The sequence below is a fragment of the Monomorium pharaonis genome, chromosome 6, assembly GCF_013373865.1.
Source record: "Monomorium pharaonis isolate MP-MQ-018 chromosome 6, ASM1337386v2, whole genome shotgun sequence".
Lineage (NCBI taxonomy): Eukaryota > Metazoa > Arthropoda > Insecta > Hymenoptera > Formicidae > Monomorium > Monomorium pharaonis.
The window spans coordinates 13,222,528-13,239,176 of NC_050472.1; the positions used below are offsets into that span (position 1 = coordinate 13,222,528).

Genomic DNA, 16,649 nt, shown 5'->3' on the forward strand with positions numbered 1-16,649 from the left:
AACTCAATACTGTCCGGTATAGCCAAATCATCACGAGCAAGTTGCGAGTTCCGTGAGTTTGTAGCAGGTAACCTAAAAAATACGATATAAATATTATAAATAATTTGATTGATTATTACAATTAAAAATACTCTGTTTTTAATGTATGGTAAGATTATTAACTTCATTAAAATAGTAATTATGTAACACAATCATGTATTTTTAAAGTACCCAGTGAACACATTTTATAGCGGCAATATAACATGGAAGTTACATGTAATTTAACATTGTTACCCAGACAGCACATGTAGATTATGAGAACGATAGTAGGATATTGCGAAAGTATATTGCAATATTCGTATAATATTGGAGATACGTCTGTAATATGCCGAGTATATACTCATAATGTACTATGTCCGCGTTGCCTTATCCCATAGAATTTCGCTGGCAGTTTGTGAAAATATACCGAATATATCTCAAGAATGTTATACGTATGTCTAAAGTATATCTTCAGTATATTCACAATATGTCTACAGTATGTTCGCATTATATGGGCTCATGCATAATAAGAGGAATAAGGAACAAGGAATTAAACATACAGAATTAGCAAGAAGAAAGAAGAGGAATTAATCATTTCGCACATCAGGAAGCTATCGCGAGAAATGAAGTGTAATATCTGTTGAATACGCTGGGGTGCTTTGGGAAATTATGCTCAGATAATTGTAGTAAGGTTATAACCTAAATAATATATATATATATATATATTATTATAGTTTACGTTACTATATTATATCTTATGTGCATACCAGAGTTATCTGGACGTAATTCCTGAGAAAACCACCTTGTCCGTGAGTTTGTGTTCGCACATTTACACCATACACTTTACCACGTGTCTGCGTCACACGGCAGACGAAAATGCGTAACGTTACAGATCACAGATAGCGTTGACATGATTCACTTTCGATATTACGCGGATATTTTGGAAATATGTGATAGATATACATGAGATATATCATAGGATATTTTACGGACGTTTTGAGTATATTAGATATAATCTCAGTACATTCAGTAGGAGTTACGAAGTTCAGTCGCTATATTCTAAGTTTATCTTGAGGATATACCAAAATGACCTTCTACTGAGACGTTATATGAATGTTTTACGTATATTCGGTACGATCACAGTACATTCCGTATGAGAGTAGAATATTCGCACGATATCCGGTGCTGTCTGGGTATTCTTGTGATATGTAGGTGCTATATGACATGGAAATAACCTGTTACGTAATATTTGTTATACGCAAGTGATATAGCTGTTATACATCGTTTTGGCGTTACAGTTATTCAACAAAAATTGTATAATCGTAACATAACACGTTCGTATCAATGTTATTACGGAACGATGCGTCGTAGTTGACTCAGAAATCAGACAACATTACAACATCCTGAATGATAGATCTATTTGATAATAAAAAAAATTATTATAAAGATAATGTTTTCAAAAATAACGGTTTGTCTACAATTACTGTGCACAAAAAATGCACAAAATTGAAATTCATCATGTGCTGAACAAAAACAGAATAATAAATGTATACTATTCAATTTTTCTTAGAATTACGATCTATACCCAGCAAACACCAAATATAAATGCAATATAACGTGAGAGTAACATGTAATATAACAGACGTTACACTCTATTTATATTATAGTTACGAAACTTTACTACATATATGTGATGTAACAAAGTTATGAAGCTATAATATTACTTCGTTATTTGTATGTTACAATAACCGGACAGTGATGTAACCACAATGTTGCGTGGTTACACAACAATTGTTTTACTTATGTTATATAAATATTATAAAATTTGAATCTTGTGAGACTCTAACCTCAATCGCACAACGTACATCTCGTGCATTAGGCGCGCTTTCCCCTAGTGGATGCTATAATGACGAAAGAGAGACGTTGTTTTCTTGCAACTTGACTTTAATCAGGTAATCCTTTATGTTTTTTAAGTCAACATTTATTAAAGATTATATAAAAAGGTGTAGAAAATGTTGCTGCATTTAATTAACATATATTAATTTTCTTATATATAATATACATCATAGATAACTTATTATAATCTTTCCTACATGTTTTGTAGGTTATGTTTAGTCAGCAACAACAATATAGATTTATAAGTTATAACCGCCTTTATATATTTTTTATTTTTGATATTACATGTTAATTCGATGCAACATGTATTGTGGAATTGACGGTATATTGATAATTATACAATTTAGATCCATCATACAATTTCGATAAAATTGTATACGCTGCTTATTCGATGCATTTTTGCAAAAAATGAACAAAAAATTATGGCAGATAAAAGTTCTACTCTATCTTGCGAAGCAATAAATTTATCGTTAAAGTTAAAACTAACAGATATGTATATTATCAAACCTATTATTGACAAAATGTATAGCGATATGTTTCTTGTTTTGATCTGCACAACTACATATTTTTATATTTAAATAATGTATTTCTTAAGTAAATTTAAAGATAATTTATTATTCGGGCTGCTAGTTTTACATACATTTCTGCAAAAGTCACATAGCATATGTGTAAATCATACAATATATAAAGGCAGTTATAAACTTATAAATATAATTTATAAAGACGTATCATATTAAAACTAATTTTATATTACAGAATTCTGCCAATTATTCTTACATCATTCGGACAACTGTTCTTCTTAAAATTTATAAGAACGTAAAGAATAACTGAAGTTTATAAAAGTTGAAGAAATTTTCACAAGGATTAGAACAGGTAAGAATAAATTATAGCCATTATATGTTTTTAGAATAAAACCCAGCAAATTAGAGATAGGAATAATCAAATGTTCCTTCTCAAGTTCCTCCTCCACTTTTGTGCACATTTCCAGAATAATCATACGCACATTCACTGGTCATTCTTAAATTATTCTATAAATAAAAATATCTTATTTTGTCTTTCGTCTCATATATGCCTATTTTGTAGTCTTTCGTCTTATATATGCCTCAATTTACAAACAATTAAGTTAGAGAATCAAAAATATAAATAAAAATTCTGAATGTGATCATTGTGAATGTATGAAAAGAATTGTATTAATTAGAATAAATTATTTTGGGAACAACAGAGTATTTAAATACTTACTTTTTAGTTTTTAATGTAACTAAGAGCTTTATCAGTATAATTCTGAGGCGTATATCTGGCTGACACAAAATGCATAACAGTTACTAAATGACTAAGACCTACAGATAATCTTTGACATTCATAAACATATTTCCTATATTACAGCCTGCGACCACATCATCGGCAGGTTAGTTGAGTGACATTAGTCTGTATACTTTGTTGTAATTGTTTCAGATCAGATTTCGCTTTTTATTTATTTCAGTAATCTAAAAAAGATGGTTGTACGATACCTTTAAGAGTCACATAGTTGCAATACAATATTAAAATAAAATTATAACATTTGTCATTATTCTCTTACCTAGCCTGCCATAAGATAATGACATACTTGAAGAACTAGGAGATACACCTTTGGATAATCCTTTTGATATGAATTGCTCTGCCAATTCTTTATATAATGGTTTGCTAAGCTTAAACAGAGACAAACTTCGGTGAATTTTTTATCAATAGCATACACCAGCTTACAAGAAAGAGAATTTTGGTGTAACAGCCAACAATTTTTTAATAATGTATTAATAAAATTTCTTACTGCTTCTCTTTAAAATTCAAATAATAAATATGATAATAATGATAATCTCATCAAATTGCTTGTTCTTTATTAAATCTTTTGCGAAGGTTTTCTCGAAACAAGTTAGATTGTAATATAGATATTTTCTCACACAAAAAAATTAACTGTTCACTTCATCCTATAACTTTTTTGGTAAAATTATGTTATTTGATACCTTCAAGGTCCACATATTCTGTTCGGCACACTGTAAATTCCAAGCTGTGAGGTTAATCTCTCTTTTATATCTTTCTTTCCTTACTCGTCTACTCTTTCTTCTACTTTACGCTCAAATAAAGTGTTTCTTCCTTTCTTGCTTTTAATATAACTAAAAATAAAACATAACACAAAGTATTAATCTTATCTCAGAATACTTACTCCATACAAAAAAATAAAAATTTTGTGAGACTTATCTGATTATACAACCCATTGTGTTAGACTAAACTTCAAATTAAGCACAGTCGTATTTTCCTTCACGATGTAAAATATGCAAATTATGCATAAAACTAAAAACTGACTCGCTGCTAACCTCGCGCACGTCATCATGTTGCGGCGTTGCGTCGGTTGCGCGTGCACCAGCGTGCAAAATAGCGAGATGCGTACATGCGCATGACGGTTTATTCGTACCAATCCTCGAATATTCTAAATACGTATTTAATGTTCTATATATGAATTAGTGTATTGGTGAGCGTTATATAATATTATTTATTATTTTCTTTTTACAGAAAACTGAACTCAAATGGAAGCGCTTGCACTCATGTCACTATCATGTCCTGACAATTTCGGATTTAATAAAACTATAGAAGACGTGATTGACGTTGAGATTGTGATTGACAGCTGGAGCAAAGCTATAATTTAGTTCAACATTACGTGAAGTTTATTTAATGTTTTTCTCTTATTTTCCCTCGTTTTTTATGTTTTTAAAAATTATTTTTAAAATATATTTACTAATAATTATAAAGTATAATATGTATACATTTGTTTAGATATAAGTTTATTTTGTTGATAAATATATGTGTTAAATATATTAAGAAGTTTATTGAAAAGACTATTTTTAATGTTATCTTTTTCCTTTATAATTATATCTATCCTTTATAATTTTAGAACTTACAATTTTCAGGAAGTCAAGTTCTTAAATTAATTTTACATAAAACAACGAAATTGCATTCAAAAGTATTTTTTGTTTTATGTAAACTTAATTTAAGTACTTAACCTCCTGGGAATTATGTGCTAAAATATATACATGTACATATATAACAACACTGTAATTATTTTTTATAACAGCAATATAATAGTTTATATTGCCATTACAAAACATCTCGGTTATAGTTATATAACAGTTCAGTTCTACGCTATATTTATGTTATGTAACTACAACATCACATGAGTAGGAAATTATAACTAACAGGAATGTTACATGTAACGTTCATGTAATATTACCTGTTACATTCCGTTTTATTGCAGCAATGTAATGGTTATATATTGGTGTTTGCTGGGTATAGTTAACCATCTAATTAATCATTTGAACGCTTCAAAGATTAGTGCTAAATAGATCGCAATTTCCATCAAATTATTAAGTTTATGGAAAAAGATAAATTTAACAATGAAATTAATAAATAAATTAATTAATGCTATTTATTTTTAATATGTTTTGCAAAATTTAATTGCTTTTATAAAAAATAATATAGTTGCGTCAGTTTATAACATATAAGTATATGTAGACAATAACAAGTACCCATATCGATGAGTCAAATTGGCGTAGCAGGTAGAGTACAAAGTTCGTCATCCTAAGGTCCCGGGTTCAAACCTAGCAGCGACAAGTAAGAATAAAATAAAAAATTACATAATTTAAATTTAATTAATTAATAAAAATTTATTTCAAATGTAGTATGTGCTGTTGATAAAAATAATTTTAAAAAAATAAAATTTTTATTTTATTTTATTTTTCTTTGTAACTGTTGTGTAACGGTTAGATAACATGTAATTATAACATGTTATATTGTTGAGTCGGAAATTGTAACTTACATGTAAGTTACGTGTAATTTCAGAATAACGTAACCTGTTATATTCGGTTACATTGCTGTTACACTGCTGCTATATTACTGTGTTCACTGGGTATTGTCTAAAGTAATAATAAAGAGATTATTTTATTTACAAATATTTTATTTATTTATTTGTGTATCAAGTTTCTATTATAACGATATTATTTCAAAATCTAATATAAAATTTTAATTAGACATTGATTCTTAATGAATGTTATTAATGTTATAAATGTTATTTTATTTAAACGTATTTATAAACATGTGTTTATAAATACAGTATATCTTAATAATTTACTATGCACTTGCATTACAAATTAAAAAAATTTATTGTAAACATTATTATTAGTCTCACATTAGTAAAATATTTATGCATAATATTTATACATAAAGATATATGATTTTTTAAATAAAATAATGATAATACCATGCAACTTATCATTAACGTACAGTTGTTGCAAGAAAGAAAAATATTTATGCTTAAATTTTTATTTTACTTGTAATCTAAAAAATATTATTAATACCCACACAGCACACTTTATCCTGAGGATATCCCCAGGTTATCGAGATATCCAATTGGACATATTGCAATCCCATGGATGTCCTACGGTTATTGCGATATCCCTCGGATATCTGGTGGATATTGCGATATCCTGTGCTGTGTGGGTAATGATTTATTTAGTAATTTTACATTATTTATCTCATTTGGTAAGGAGCCAAAATCCATAAAAAACTAGGGGAGAATGTTGGCAATGATGGAAAATCTCTAGAATTCATAAATTTATTTCTGAAGTTGACAACACTGGTGCTTTCGGGAGTAGCATGGGATGCGTGTAGAGCAGAACCGTGATTGTGACAGATGGTGCATGAAAGACCAAAATAACCTCGCGGAGATGACAGGTCAGCAAGACGCAGGTTAGTGCTAAATATTAAACTTTAATGAGATTATTAATTTAGGATCTTTACAATACGAGTTACTGTAAACTGTCTTTGCTGTTTAATTCTGACTGCATTTACTATGTAAAAATTATCTTATAAAATTATGTGATATTTACTACATGTTTACTTTAATAATTAAATAAATAAATAAATAAAACCAAAGTTGTATTTATTAATTAATTTAACACTAAAGTCATTTGTGTTGTAAAGATTCTAAATTAATAATCTCAGATCAGTCTTTCTATAATAGTATTGATTATATTACAATGTGAAATAATATTATTATTACCAAAATACCAAAAATAATATAGAATTATTATTATTTCTTAAGAGATATAAACGTATAAATCCTTTTTTGTAAAGATTTAATGATTGTATAGATCCATCAAAAATAAAAGATTAATTAGTAATTAATCTTTTACCTTTGATAAGTCTGTATTAATTAGTAATTAATCTTTTACTTTTGATGGATCTGTATGATCATTAAATCTTTACAAAAAAGTATTTATACATTTGTATCCCTTAAGAAATAATAATCATCTCATATTATATTGATATTTTGGTGATAATAATATTATTTCACATTATAATATCGACTATTACAGGAAAACTGATCTGAGATTATTAATTTGTGATCTTTACGATGCAAGTTACTGTAAACTGACGTTGCTGTTTTGTAATATAATCAATACTATTATAGAAAGACTGATCTGAGATTATTAATTTAGAATCTTTACAACACAAATGACTTTAGTGTTAAATTAATTAATAAATACAACTTTGGTTTTATTTATTTATTTATTTAATTATTAAAGTAAACATGTAGTAAATATCACATAATTTTATAAGATAATTTTTACATAGTAAATGCAGTCAGAATTAAACAGCAAAGACAGTTTACAGTAACTCGTATTGTGAAGATCCTAAATTAATAATCTCATTAAAGTTTAATATTTAGCACTAACCTGCGTCTTGCTGACCTGTCATCTCCGCGAGGTTATTTTGGTCTTTCATGCACCATCTGTCACAATCACGGTTCTGCTCTACACGCATCCCATGCTACTCCCGAAAGCACCAGTGTTGTCAACTTCAGAAATAAATTTATGAATTCTAGAGATTTTCCATCATTGCCAACATTCTCCCCTAGTTTTTTATGGATTTTGGCTCCTTACCTCTCATTTGTTTCAAAGTGTTAACACCATGTGTTTAATAAAAGAAGACTCTTTTAATATATATGTTAGTTATTAATAACAAATAATAACATTTATTGAGAATCAATGTTTAATTAAAATATTATATTAGGTTTTGAAATAATACCGTTATGATAGAAACTTGATAAACGGAAAAAATATTTGTAAATAAAATAATCTCTTTAATATTACTTTAGACAATACTTTAAAAATACATGATTGTGTTACATATAATTACTATTTTAATAAAGTTAATAATCTTATCATACATTAAAAACAGAGTATTTTTAATTGTAATAATCAATCAAATTATTTATAATATTTATATCGTACTTTTCAGATTGCCTGCTACAAACTCATGGAACTTGCAACTCGCAACTTGCTCGTGATGTTGATTTGGCTATACCAGACAGTATTGAGTTGTCACGAATCATGATGGTAGTAGATGGCTGTGCTTATCATATATTTCGGTCCTAGAGAAAATTACTCGGATAGCCATTATCGTAAACACCCACTATAAATTTTCAGTACTGGCAGTGAATTTTGGAACACAGCCAAGGTGTCTTGAATTAATACCCACACAGCATACTTTATCCTGAGGATATCCCAAATTATCCCAGACAGACGAAGGCGATCCCACGGATATCTCAATGAGTAGCTCCCGGGATATCTTATAAAAATATCTTAAAGTATCGTAAAATATCTTAAGATATTATATGATATCTTATTAATATATTTCGATATCCCCAAAAAATATCTTAAAATATTATAAGATATTGTAAGATATTCATTAATATCTTACGATATCCTATTACATCCAAATGATATCCCATCATATCTTTTTTATCTCTACAATTAATGGAGCATAAATCAAGTGTAAAGGGAAAAGTTAATTATAATGTAACAAAAGAGTGACAGAAGTGTAAATTAAATCTTTAAGAAATGTAGATTAAGACGTCAGAACATAAAGAAAATACACTTATGGAAACAATGTGGCATATTAATAATATGCCACATATACTAAAAAATTATAAAAAATGACATTAAAAAAATTTTTTTATTTTATACAAACAGAGCAAAAACAGATTTTTTAATAAGTTAGTCTACATACTATTTTGCGCGCATATATGAAAATAGTAAAAAAAGTAAAAAAAATGGTAAAACTTCATATTTATTTATAAAAATATAAGTTAACTATACATGTTTTATCTTTCTGACAACATCTATTGTAATGATCTATAACAAATATGAATCCATAAAGAAGTGTTTATGGATCATCACGAAGCGTTAGAATGCGTACGGTCTTCGAAGTCAAGCGACATCGGCGAGGGTTGACACTTGGATGGGTGACCGTTTTTTCAGGTATAGAGATATTAAACTATTAAACATGCTTTAACAGGTACGACTGTGGCTTGGCTAAAACATGTTATATTATAGTCTTCTTTCTCTTACAAAATTGCCGTAAAAATAATTAGAATTTGTTATATTTTGCCAAGTTTTTATCAATTCTTAGAAACTCCTAAAAATACTTAGAAATATTCAAAAATTTTATTAATTAATCAAAATTTTTTATTTTTAAAGTTTTTCCGAGAAACGTTTCAATTATAAAAAATCGAAACATTTATCAGAAATCCTGAAAAAAATTTTTTTAATTCTGACAAATTTTTTCACTAGGGTATATTACGATATCTCAGGAAATCCCTTGGACATCCTCTGGATATCGTTTGAGATATCTATAGGATGTCAAATCGGTGGACATTTGTGCATCTCTTGGATATCCCTCGGATATCGCAGACGGTCCACGGATATCCAATGATATTGCGATATCCCACAAAATGACATCCTAGGGACATCCCTAGGATAAAGTGTGCTGTGTGGGTACATTGTTCGCGGTATTATTCAACTGGTAGGAAGCGAACAATAGGAAATAAATTTGTTTTTAAAAGTTTTATTTATATAAAAATAAAAACAATATAATTTTTAATAAAAGATAACATTATTCAATAGCAGCATGCCTAGTCATAGTTTTACTGCTAAAAATTTTATTTTTTAATCGCTCTTTTTTGCAATCAATTTTTATGCGAAATAATAACATACTTTGGCCAAAAGAAGGGAATAGTAATCATCTGTAATTATAAATTATAATGCGACAACAATATTTATTACAGTACGTTGTAATATTATAACACTCACCTTATCAATTGTATTACGCAAAATCATGTAAGTTCAGGTTATAAAGTTAGGGTGACGTCCCATGGCGAGTATTGCGATACGCGCGTATCGGGCGTATTAAATTTCGACCAATGACAGACGATCCGCTGTTTTTGATACGTTGACGATCCGCGGAAATTCATAATCGAGCGGATCGCACACATATGCACAGTCGTATAATGTTACATGGCGTGTGCACTGGGCGGTGTATATATTTACTTCTTTTTACTATAACCTCTTCAGATTTATGAGTACTACGCGTGGTACTCCTTCTTGTCACTTTTTGTGTACTTCTTATGGGCACGAAAAGGTTAGAAATGGCCACGCATGCTTGTGTGTGTGTATGTTCGATACGCCGAAATGTGGCTCTTATGTCCCATGGAGCGGATTACGCGGAAGCAGAATCAGCGGATCACTAATCACGGGATCGTTCTAATAGAACTTTTTCAAAAATTCCGTTGAAACAGTCCCATGATTGGTGATCCGCTCGTTCCGCTTCCGCGTAATCCGCTTCATGGGACATAAGGTTTGTTCTGGTTGCCTACACTTTTACACTTCTACGAAAAATATAAGTTCTTATTGGTTTATATTTTTAACCAGCCAATGAGAACTTATACTTTTCGTAAAAGTGTAAAAGTGTAGGCAACCAGAACAAACCTATAAGAGACATATTTCAACGTACTGTAAGCAGCGGAATATCTGTGATTGGTTGCAGAGTTCGATACGCCCGATACGCGCGTATTGCAATACGCGCCATGGGACATCACCCTTAGCCATAGCCTTCCGATTTCGTCAAAAATCACTACATGGGGAGCTTCCCCCCATGGTTGAAAATCGGAACGGAAAGCTTGCAATTGGTTGGTCCTCTCCGCCTTTCCGATTCCATTTTCCGAGGCCCAAGGGACAGCACCCTTTATGGTATATCCACATAAACTTGCATAAACGCATAAGTATATGCATAAGGAATTCGATTGGTCTAGTTTCTTATGTAAGTGCTTATAGATCAATTAATTTTCTTATGTATATGCTTATGCGCTTATGCAAATTTGTGTGGATATACCATTACCTTAACCGGCCGGTTATTCTATTGGAATTGGCCAATCGTATTTGTCGTTAAGCAAAATTAACAAATGCGATTGGTCAATTCCAATAGAATAACCGACTGGTTAGGTAACCGAAGTTGGTGAAATCGGCCCCTACAGTAAGACCTCGCAATCGAACGGTTATTAGTGGTTGTTGGTGATCCTTTTATTTTGAAAGGTTTATTTGTCACAAAATTTTCTTTTCTTACATCTTTTATAGATAAATTCTACGATACAGGTAACAGTATTCGTTTTATCATGAAATCTATGGTATACATATGTAGCGATGGCAAAACTTGAATTGATAACGTTACATGGTTGCTAATTATATATTATTAACGCATTATCATTAATATTGATGTAATTATGCATTCGATGCGTTTTTGCACAAAACAAATAAATTGACAAATAAGCGTTGCTTTGCCCCATAAAGCAAAATATTAATCGTTAAAATTAACAACTGCTATTTAGGTTATAAAACCTATCACATTAAGAAAACATACCAGGGCTGCGTTCGGAAACGTCACCCGAGTGCTCTCGGGTATCATTCTATCCTTATTGTTCGTTCTATGTGAAACAAAGATAGAATGATACTCAAGAGCACTCGGGTGATGTTTTCGAACGCAGCCCAGGATAGGCTATAGACCTGTTCTTTGTCATTGTACTGCTACATTGGTGCAATAAGTTAGAATAAGAAATATATTTTTTCTCATTCTAACTTATTGCACTAATACAGTAATGCAGCTTATTTATTTATACCAGGAACAAATGTATATTTTTTCTTATTCTAACTTACTGCACCAGTACAGTAGTATAGTGACAAAGAAATGATATTCCACATGTTTTAATCTGTAGTACTCATTTGCCAGTACTGAAAATCTATAATTATGTAAGTTGTATGGCTGTTTACTAATAAGGTATACAGATCATATAATGTAACAGTGTCTAACAAGTATTCCAACTGACACAATGTTATATTGCTCGACACAGTAAAAAGCTGAATATGAGCATGTAAAAAATGTTGGGTTACAAATTTTTACAAAGAAATTTTATATTTAACATATATTAATATGATAATTTTAAATATTAATTTTAATAACAATATTTTCTTGATGTTTATTAGCATCAATATTATTGTTTGTGAACCTAGAATTCTAATCCTTCCAAGAACAATACACAGAGGAACACAGTGTGACATCAGAGTGTCCTAGCTGGAAAACATCTTATATTATAAAGGAGGAGGGTCTATAAGACTGTTTGTTGGCCCTCATGGAATTAGCTTTTGCAAAAATAATCTTCACAAAAGTTCTCATAATTTTCTTAAACCATTTATTAAAACAGCATTTTAATTCGAGAACAAGGCATCCAAAGTTATAGATTTTATATGAGATTTTGTGTATTTACAGATTGTTGTAATTTATTCTGCTATTGATTAACCCCAATCACTAAACTCTCAAAAGCTTTACATAGGTGTGATATTAAAAATATGTAATTTTTTGATGATTTTAATTTAATGCACTCATATTGAGAATGAGACTTGCATCTGAAGATATTGCATCTTACAAGGAAACAGTTGAAAATACCTCTCATTGATTTTAATGAGCTTTGAATATATTGTAACACAAAAAAATATTAAACCCAGATTTTTTTAGCAGCATATTACAATGTTTAGGGATTAAAATCACTCCTTGAAAATAACGTTTTTTTTTTATAAATATCTTTGAAAATACAATGTTTATAAAAAATGTTCTATACAAAAGTTTTATGACATTTTATACTCTTCACAACGGTATACTTGTTTTTCAAAAACTTAAAATTTTTTAATTTACCTCCACTCCCACTCCTTAGATTGTAAAATTTTGTAGTGACAAAAATTAATTTTTAAACTGCTCGAAAATAGAGATCAGATAACACTATAGAAAAGTTACAAAAAAGTATATCTATATACTATATTCTTCTCATGCAAAGTTCTTGATGAAATCCTACTTGTCAAGGGCCACTATAATAAGGCTCTGCTGGCAGTGTAAAGGTTACAGAGCATTAAAAGCCAAATTATTTATATATAATAATGGGTTCCGCCATTCAATTTTTGGGAAAACAATATGATGATCTTATGTTATAGGCACTACGCTAAAAGTGCTGCGTTATTTCTTTAGTTGCGTCGTATTTAATAACTGCCTCTTCTGCATAAATTTTTATATTAGAATGTAAGAAAGATTAATTTTAATGACATTACACTATGTAAATCATAAATACATATGTTTTCTTATATCTCATTTTCCAAAAAATTGAATGGCAGGACCCATATATTATTATGAATGAATTTGGCTTTTACTGCTCTTTAACCTTTAGGGCCCCCGCACAGACTTTTGCATAACGCATAGTGCATGAGGCACAAGAGAATCAATCAATCAGAATCGTCTATTTCCCTCTCCAGGATAGAAATAAAGACCTCTGATTGGTTAATTCTCTTATGCATTATGCATTTCATGTTATGCAGAAGTTTGTGCGAATGCAGAAGGAGGCTCTTAGACTGTCAGCAGGACCACTATTGTGACCCAGGACTTGTCAAGAACTTTGCATAAGATGAATCTAGTATATAGGTATACTTTTTTGTAACTTTTCTATAATGTTATCTGACCTCTATTTTCCAGTAGTTTAAGTTTAAGGTTAATTATTGTCCTTATAATATTTTGCAAATTAAGAGGTGGGGGTGAGGGTAAATTAAAAAATTTGAAGTTTTTAAAAAACATAAGTATACCACTGTGAAGAGTATAAAATGCCATAAAACTTTTGTATAAAACTTTTTTATAAACCTTATATTTTCAAAGATATTCGCAAAAAAAACGTTATTTTCAAGGAGTGATTTTAATCTTTAAAGTTCAATCTAGTCATCGCTTCAACTTAAACGCCAGTAGCGCAACGAGTTATCAAGAGTAAACTGTTATTAAAAAATTAGGTGTTCCATTATTATTGGTATCAAAATGTTTCTTATTTAATGTTATCTTGAGATTGGTAAATGGCGAATTAGATATACATTCAGTATACATTTTTAGCTACATTGCACTTTAATGTGATAGTTATGTATGTTTGCTAGTTAATTTCAGATGAATTGTTTACTTTATTGAAATGTTTTCTGAAGCTTTTAAGATCACCTCATTAGCACTTAATTCTGGTACATTCGATTTTTTCGCGTTGCACGTATTGATTTTTTTACATGGGAGAAGCTAGCTTAGCATTAACCTAGTCCCTCCTCACTATAAATCGAATTTTCTGCCAAATCTACGAGCACCAAATTTTTAAATAAAGCACCAAATTAGCACTTAATTAACACAAAATTTTTTTATGGGTGAAAAATTTTTTTAGCTGGTGGGGGATCTAACTTAATAGGGGTGTTCTAGATGCAAAGGAATATAATTAAGTGAGTTCTAGATGCGCACAGTAATAAACGGACACAGCAGGCTGAGTGAAAGGGACACAATGCGAAACTGACACAGTGGGTGCGTTCGGGGAGCTTACTATTAGCGCTACGTAGCACCACCGCTGTTCGCGGAGACGCTGGATAGCGCTATCAAAATTATGATGACGTCACTGTCCGTAGCGTTTGACGTCATAAACGCACGCTATCTATGCTACTGCTTCAGAGGTAGTGCATGGATAGCGTTTGGCTTAATCCCCACCATTGTTTGTTTAAACATCATGTGCTATCTCTCTTTTAAGGTTAGAGAAAATTTATGCGTAATCTTAAAAGAAGAAAATAAGAAATTGTTTATATGTCCTAATGAAAATATTTAATTAAACACATCTCCTTGCGAGAGAGAGGAGAGAGGAGAGAGAGAGAGAGGAGAGGAGATAGAGAGAGAGAGAGAGAGAGAGAAGAGAGGAGAGAGAGAGCGAGAGAGAGAGAGAGGAGAAGAAGGAGAGAGGAAGAGAGAGAGAGAGAGGAAGAGAGAGAAGAGGAGAGAGAGAGAGAGAGAGAAGCTGAGAGGATGAGAGAGAGAGAGAGAGAGTACAGAGAGCGGAGAGGAGAGCTATAGAGAGATGGAGCTATAGAGAGATGCGTAGAGAGCTATATCTCGACTAGATAGAGATATCTATATATCGTAGATGAGAGGAGAGAGAGAGGCGAATCGGATCGAAGATATCGAAATAGGAGAGAGAGAAGAGCTAGCTATGAGAGAGAAGATCTAGATTAAGAGAGAAAGAGAGAGTATGATCATAGGAAGATAAGAGAGGAGAGAGAGATGATAGGGGGGTAAAAGGGTAGAGAGAGATATAGAGAGATCTAGATAGATCTAGATCAGAGCGATAGAGAGATATATAGTCTAAGATCGCTAGAAGAGATACTCTATATAGAGTATAGAGAGATAGAGAGGAGAGAGAGATATAGCGAGAGAGAGAAAAGAGATATCTGTTTCATTAAAATTTATTAAATTTATTAAAATATATTTAAATTCCTTAATATATACTCATTTAAATTTGTTAAAATTTCTTAAAATTCATAAAATTTATTTTATTACATTGTTATTTATTATATAAATAAATTTTATAAATTTTAATAAATGTTAAATATTAATTTTTAATAAATTTTAATGAATTTTAATGCATTTTAATAAATCTTAATAAATAATAAAAAGGGATCAAATAAAAAAGTTTTTGTGAAATATTTCATTAATATATTTTTATCAAGGTGATCAAGACTGGATCTTTGAGTTTAATATTATTTTTTATCAAAATATGTATATAATAATATATACTATTTTGATTCATTAGACTGCATGTACTGTTTGTCTTGAAATGCAATCTTTTTCTGTACTAATTGCAAATATGTAAACGACTTAAGTATCATTATTATCAATTAAATTGATAACGTAATCATATATTATTTTAAAATTTTAGTTTAAATAATGCAATTCAAGAGCGACAGTATACGACATAGTGCAAAAGAACATAAATTTACATAAAAAAATTATATTAGGCATAAGCTTCAAACATATAATATTATTATGTAAAATAAATATAAATTAATAATTAATTTGATTTTGAATTAAGATAGAAAAATGGAACAAAATAAAAATTTATAGGAAATTGTTTAAATTATTTTATTTTATTACATATAAAATCATTTTAATTAAAGAGTAATATATAGGACTTATTAATTATTTAATTTATTTAAAAATTATAAAATTTATTTAATAAGATCGTAAATAACTTTAATAATTTTTATTTTGTGAACTTCAACAATTTCAATTTCCATTGAAAAATTTAATTGTTTAATGATCATTTTATAATTATTAAAATATTGAATATAAAATAAATATAAACAAATAAGTATCATATATATATAAAGAAAAATAATAAATATACTAAGTAACATAGTTAACATAAATAATTATTAATATATATATAAACATTTTGTTAATATTGCTGGCAGTGGCTAATCAACTGCTCAACA

The 16,649-nt window shown here is 29.6% G+C and overlaps 1 protein-coding gene and 1 long non-coding RNA gene across 4 annotated transcripts in view; both read left to right on the forward strand.

Moving 5' to 3' along the window:
• The first annotated feature begins 14 nt into the window (after positions 1 to 14).
• Positions 15 to 4,543, forward strand: LOC118646020. 2 transcript variants are annotated; one of them, XR_004963656.1, is made up of 4 exons: positions 15 to 67; positions 2,671 to 2,787; positions 3,298 to 3,319; positions 4,459 to 4,543. It is a non-coding gene; the product is annotated as an uncharacterized LOC118646020 (long non-coding RNA). The 2 variants fall into 2 exon arrangements; XR_004963655.1 differs by lacking the exon at positions 15 to 67 and adding an exon at positions 1,544 to 1,970.
• A 6,739-nt stretch (positions 4,544 to 11,282) lies between these two features.
• The window catches only part of LOC105834969, a 153,325-nt gene continuing 147,958 nt past the window's right edge, over positions 11,283 to 16,649 (forward strand). For both annotated transcript variants that reach the window (XM_036288239.1, XM_036288240.1), the window contains exon 1: positions 11,283 to 11,432. The gene's annotated coding sequence lies outside the window, so the exon portion shown is untranslated. The remainder of the gene's footprint in view (positions 11,433 to 16,649) is intronic.